The following is a 7203-nucleotide window of genomic DNA, read 5'->3' as shown; positions in this document are numbered from 1 at the left end:
AATAGGTTAATCTGGATAAAGGGTATATGGCTTTACCATCTATGGCTTTTCCATCTATGCGACTTTTCTACAACTTTATTTTCAAATACATTTTAAAAATAAATTTAACCCAACATTTGAGACTTCTGGCTTTGATTCCAAAAGCTACTGACCACCATACCCCAACCCCAGATGTGTGCAATGCCAACTTTAAAACAGTTGTCTCAAGTTCTGTCCAATGCAAGAAACGTGGAATCTTCTCTGCACATTTGAAACATGCTAACATTTCAACAAGGTTTTATAAATTTGGCAAAGAGCACCCCACTCAAAAAAAAAAAAAAAGATTTTAGAAATTATATGCAATATAAAACAAACAAAAAAGAACAAAAATTCAACATCAACATTGTTTACTAACATGGAACACCTAATTTCCTTTTTCTCTAGTGCCACCAGGTTGCTTCTCTCCTGGGTTTTGCAGTGTGAATTGATTTGCCAGCACTTTGTTTGCTCTGCTAGTCAGTTACCAGTCCTCCACCAGATTTCCATCTTCCAAAAATGTGTTGACAGCCTTTGGCCTTTATGCTTCCCTTCTTGTCATCTTTAAGCATTTATTTTTAAATCCTTTGTTTTAACACCTTTATTGAAATACAGCTCACATATCATAAAATTCACCCATTTAACATGTATAATTCCTTGATTTTCAGTATATGCTTCACCACAGTGAATTTTAAAACATTGTCATGACTTAAGAGAAACAAATCTGCAACCTTTTGCTATTTCTCCTCTCCCCTCCTCCCTCCAGCTCTAAGATGAACTACTTTCTGCTTCTAGATTTCCCTATTCTGGCTATTTCATGTGAATAGAATCATATGTGGTCATTAGTGACTGGCTTCTTTCATTTAACATGTTTTCAAGGTTCATCCCTCTTGTGGCATGGATTGGTCTTTTTTATTCCAAAAAATATTATATCATAGGGATATGTTATATTTTATTTACCCATTTCTCAGTTGACAGATGTTTGAATTATTTCCATCTTTTGACCTTTTAATAAGATAACTACGAACATTTGTTTACAAGTTTTTGTGTAGAACTATGTTTTCATTTCTCATGAGTATATACTAAGAAGTGGAACTGCTGGGTCCTATGTTAACCCTATGTCTAACATTTTGAGCAACTGCCATACTGTTTTCTAAAATAGCTGTACCATTTTTCATTCTCACAAACATTGCGTGGGGGTTCTAATTTCTCCACATTCCCACCAACACTTGTATTCTTTTTGATTTTAGCCATCCTTGTGGGTGTGAAATTTTGGAAAATATTGATTTTGATTTGCATTTTTCTGATGGTTAATGATATTGAGCAGTTTTCATCTAATCTCTTACTTTTAATGCCATTTTGGAAGGAGGGGAGTGTTTGATCTACTCCATTATAGGTGAAACACAGTAGTTTATTTGAAAAGTAACAGAACATATTTTTCTTCTAAATATTTGAAAACACACAATGTCAAGTCTTTAACAACATATATGGTGTTCTTCTATACTTTTTGCATATTACAGTTACTGAGTGATTAAGGGACAGTGAAATTCTGCCCTGAATTTGCTCCATAAGACTACTTCTTCTGTGGGTTTGAGAAATTCACTCAAATGGCTCCTCAGGGTTGACTATAAGGCAGAGCAGAACTGATTGCCAAAGCACCTAAAGCCCAGTGCCTGTTTGTCACCAATGCTGTGTACACCTGTTGTGAATAAGTGTGTAGCACAGGTGATAAACATCAAAGAAATGTGGGAGTTTTGACGTGGATACATAGCATATATCTCAGAGATGGATGGCAAGATGTTTTACTGGGCTTTTGCACTTTAATCACAGTGTATCACACCGGCCCAATGATAATAGTGCAAGCTGGGTGGTGGATATGTGGGAAGTTATATTGTTCTGTGTGCCCTTGGACAAGCTTAAACATTTCTGTAGTAAAAACCATTAAAAATAAGATGTTGGGCGCCTCATAAGGACAGGGAGAAGGGGTTAGAAGGAGACCTGGCAAGGGTAGATCAGCCTATCAAGACAAGAAGTTAGCTCTCTCTCAATAAAGACATTCAGAAAGTATATTTCCTTTGAGATTGGGAAGGAAACCTCTTTCCATATAACAGGAAGAAAGAGGAAAATGAAGAATGGGGAGATTTTTTTTTGAAAGATTTGGGTTTGTTTTATTTTGTTTTGTGAGAAACTCCATTACTGCTTTCTTGCTCCTCTGTGAGCAAATATTGCCTAAGTTTGAGGAAAGTAAAGGAAATTTGAAATAGATCTGAGGACCTGGGTGTCTGTCAGTTAGGAATCTGCCTTCAGTTCAGTGATGACCCTGGTGTCCTGGGATTGAGTCCTGCTCCTTGCTTGGCAGAAAGCCTGCTTCTCCATCTACCTCTACCAGTACCCCTGATTGTGCTCCTGCTCTCTCTCAAGAGAAATTAAAAGTAAAATAAAATAACTTAGATCTGAGAACACTGAGGAGAGAATGTACTAAGGAAATAGTGACCTAACTCCATTTATTTTGTTCAAGTTAGTAAGTCTTGGATAAGTATTTGTGGAGTGAATGAATGATTTCCAGGTAGTGCTGGGGCTGAATTTCATGTGACGTCAGTAGACTCAGTTGCGAGTAGACTCAGTTTTGACATGAGAGATTTCATCCAACAATAATCAGTTACATACAGAAAGGCATTTCTTAAAAAGGCAGAGAGACAGGATTTTGCCAGACAGGAAGGACTGAAGGGGATTAGATGGGGTCGTCCACTTGTGCTAGAGCCTGTTTTGTTTTATTTTTTTAATTGAAGAATGGCTGATACAATATCACATTAGTGTCAGGTATGCAACTCTATGCTGTGCCGTGCTCAACACAACTGCAGCTACCATCTGTCACCAGAAAACACTGTTCCAGTACCATGGACTCTATTTCCTATGCTGGACTGGTGCTTTTTAAAGGTTGGTTACCCGACAAGCCATCAGCGAGGAAAGGAAGAATAAGGCCTTGCTGGATAGGCAAGAAGTGGAAAGTGAATGATGTGGAGTAGAAAAATTAACAGGGACACATAAGCTGGAAGGACAGGGGCATGAGGCAAAGGGACAGAATGTCAAACTATAGTATTCCCGATGGCAGAAGTATTCCTGGTAATAAACTCTACAGGGTGGCATGAAGTGCACTGCATTGGCCATAATGGACTCTAAAATGGGATTATGTAGGAACCGGCAGGCGGGGTTACTGGCTGGTCTGTCCGCATAGATGTTAGAGCCTCCTGTACCCCCTCCTCACCTCTTCAGGCTCCCTGCCCGGAGCCCCTTCCCACCTATTGTCCCCCTCAGGGCCTCCACAGCATCAAATCTGCATTCTTTCTGTGACCCCAACATTCAAATTGTGTAGGGTCAATGATAACCTGGACAAGAAGCTACAAGTGTGGTAGTGAGAGAGGTCATGGACATCTGGTTTTATATTTTAGCACTGAGCAGCCCTGAGACTGTCCAGAAGACTACTTCAGGTGTTCTCTAGCACACTCACCCCATTTTGAGTCCCAGTCTGAGGTGGAGTTGCCTTCCCTCCAGAGCCCTGTTTTAAGTGTGGAAATGTGTGTTGTCTTGCCCCCTCTCAAAAAAAAAGCATTCCATGGAGTTCCATGGTAAGCCCCCAAATATCTGTATCCTGGTACACAGTCTAGAACTCACCTCTGGTTCATAAGTTGCACGTCTTCTGGGGAAGAGCTACCATGGCTCCACTAAGGCCGTGAATATTGAAGGTGGCATACTGCCATCCTAGCCATAGTAAAGGCCGTATCTTATATATTGTCATCGAGTGTGGATGGAAGGCAGGCACCAAGATCACCTTCCCCCAAAGGGGATGCCATGCCTGACAGCCTGCAGGTATTGCTTGCATACTCAAGGAACAGAACCATGCGTTTTTGGTGTAAGGCATCGGTAGGCTGTGCCAGATTCCAGTCTGCCTCAAAGTGGTGGTGCCTGGATCAGACTGAGGAAGGAGTGGAGCAGGACAGGGTCCTGAGAAGGGGATGATTAGACATAAACTTTGTTCCACCAAGTGATGCTTTTGTTCTGCAAAAAACATCCTCAGTCCAGCAGCCTGAAGAAACACCCAGGGAAGGGAAGCACTTCCAGTGGGAAACCTCAATGTCAAGTTTAATGTGACTCACAGGACAGATTCTTCAGCATCATCTAGGCTATTCTTCAACCCTACCCCAACCAGCCCAAGATCAACCCGAACAACACCCTGCCCCCCAAAAACACTCCCATTCAGAGTTCATCCACCTGTGGGATCCTCTGATCACTGACCTCGAAGTCATGATTAAGCTACTGTAACACAATAACAGTGAAGAAACAGTGGCTTAATCATTATTTTCTGAAAACTATACCTGTCTTTGATTGTCCTCAGATATAGAAGACTTGTTGTAAAGGGTGTAAAACATTCAATGAGGGGAGAGGTGTGAGCTACTATGCATTTTCAGTAAGGCTAAGCCCTGGGACAGGAGAGAGATCCTATCTCCTCAAACTTCATTCAGAGAGGGAATGGGCATTTGGGGGCTTTTGGGGGCACATGATACATATTTCCCAAGAGGTCCAGGAGATTGGTCACCTTTTAGAAGCTGAAGGAAGCAATCAGTAATAGCTGAACTGAGTTACCCAAAACCCATGCTCCCAAGATAGTACACAGAACAGACATCACTTTATTAGAGAAATATTTATTCCTCACAAAGAATTATTTTGGGGTAGGAAATGCCCCCCCCCAAACCCTCTCACTGGAAATTCTGGAGAAGGGTTTTCTATCTAAATAGTAGAGATACATCTCTGCACACAATGCCTTCAGGAGTCGTGAGAGTGGCCAGAGGCCTGATGCCCACAGGTGGCCTTTGGGTGCGGCGCAGGCTCCTTGAGGGGCATGGAGAAGGGATACTTCTGATGTGGTAGCTGGTCCTTAAATGCCACAACTTTCTGGGGCTGTCTGTCCTTGTTTCTGAGCTGTCTGTTACTTCCAGTAAGGCCTTGGCCAGCAAAGACGGCTTCTTGCTGGCAGGACCTGGTATTTGTCTCCTTACGGGCGGGAACCCTGTAGTTAAACAGATACCCTGGGACAGGCTGTGCCTGGGCCTGCACTCGTGCTTTCTGCTGAGTTTTCCCCAACTTGGTTGAGGAGGGAATGGGCTGCTGAGGGCAGGTGCTGCCTATTGCACGCCGACGCCCCATTCTCTCCTCTTGGAACTTCCCAACAGCTGTCATGATTTTCTGAGCTTCGGGCATCCCACTAAAGGCAGCTCTACCGTTAAGTAGGCCTCTGCTTTCCACAGATAGGGGATTATGCTTCTCCTGGGAGTTTTCTTGCCTTTTTTTGTTTGTTTGTTTTTGTTTTTTTGTTGTTTGTTTTCTTGCCTTTTGCATTTTATCCCAGGAGTAAGCCATTGCAAAAAAATCATTCATTTTTTTACTGAAAAGGCTTTCAGTAAAAAAAAAAACAAAAAAAAAAAAAAACAAAACACCCTTCTGTGAAAGGCTTTCAGGAGGCAGCTAACCCTTCTGTGATAGGGTCTGGGAAGGCTAGCTTCCCAGCTTTATCTTCAATACTGCATCCTGAGTAGGGAACCTCTTCTTCAATGCCACATCTTCAGTAGGGAAACTGTTCTCGTTGGGATGTTCCCAGTCCTGCATCCCCCTCCACCATGCTCTTGTGCCTTGGAAACCAGAGGCCTCATGGTCTTTGCAGCCAGTGGGGGATTCTTATTCTGGAACTTCCTTAAGACATGCTTAGGGACCCAGGACTCCTGCTGTTGTTCCATAGTAATTCCTCTGTCCTCTGGATGGACATGCAGCACCTGGGAAGCTTTCGTGTCCCCACGGGAGACACCCTGAGTCAGTGAGGCCTTATAAGTCAAATGATCTGAGGCAGGGGGCAGGCCAGTGTATGGGGCTTGGGCCTGGCTACGTTCCCTGTCCTCCAGCGTAGCTTTAACTCATGAAAAAGTTGTTCTTTGAGATTCAATTATTTTGGATCTTGCAGAATTGATATGTTGGGTGGGATGGTGGTTTTGACTTGATGCTCATACCCCTGTATAATTTGGGAGCTAACTGGCTTGTTGGTTGTCAAGATGCTAGGTTGTGATTGATGTGTATGAAATTCCTTGGGCCTAAATATCTCCCTGGACTCTGTGGGCACAAGAACAGGTTCTGGATTATTCATCTTTATTCCTTGTTGCCTTCCTCTTTCAGCACTGGAATTTGTACTCTTACCCTTTGGCTCATGTCTGAACACACCTTGCCTTGTAGGCAGCCTTGGGGGCCGTCTGCTGCCTATGGTGTCATATCTGACAGATGTAAGAGTCTGGCTGCCATCCTTAGTTTTCAGAACATCCTCTTCCAACTGATGGTTGATATTACAGGGTGATTGCCTCAGAATTCTATGTTCTTCCTTGCCCACAGTTGAGATGGCAGGGAGAGGACGATCCGGGATGGGGGCTGAATTTGTTCGTGCTTTGTCTCCATGGAGAGATTTCAAGCTTCCATCAAGGGAGTATGTGGACTTTTTCGATTTAAAGTGCTATATGGATTCAAGGACCCTAGGGGGAAGGCCCCAAATCACCCTCTTATTAAACCTTTTAATATGGGCTTCCAGCTTCTGTTCTGCACTAGGTTCAACAAAGGGAAGCTCCTGGAAGGTATTCAGGGTGTAGTCCTCAACCTCTGATGGTGGCAAACTTCCCTGTTTTATTTCAGTCTGGGATTTCTCAGAAAGAAGTGATGTGTGCTTCATAGTATGCCATGACTTATGCACAGTCCCAGGCAACTGACCCTCACTGATTCCCTCAGACTTTCTGCGTAAATGTATCTTCAGGGCATTTTCAAGTTGTCTCTGACCCATAGTCTCCACAGACACCCTGGAGTTTTTCACTGCTGGGCTCCTAAGTTCTTTCTCAGAATCATACCCCATATTTCATTATCTGAAGAGCTAACTGGGTCACTCAACAGATAATCTTTTGGGCCATTCTTGGGGTTGTGTCCCTGATCCTTCTCCAGGTCATCTTCGTACTTTGCCAGGTCACTGTCCTCTAGCAGAAGAATTTCTGGGTCCTCCACATACACGCTTTTTGACACACTCCATCTGATCTGACTCTTATTAGAGATCTTGGAGCATCCACGACGGCACTGAGACTCAGGTAGCTATGGAAGACTACTCTGAAG

The sequence above is a fragment of the Lontra canadensis genome, unplaced genomic scaffold, assembly GCF_010015895.1.
Source record: "Lontra canadensis isolate GAN:19392208 unplaced genomic scaffold, GSC_riverotter_1.0 scaffold256, whole genome shotgun sequence".
Taxonomy (NCBI): domain Eukaryota; kingdom Metazoa; phylum Chordata; class Mammalia; order Carnivora; family Mustelidae; genus Lontra; species Lontra canadensis.
This window is presented reverse-complemented; position numbering follows the sequence as displayed.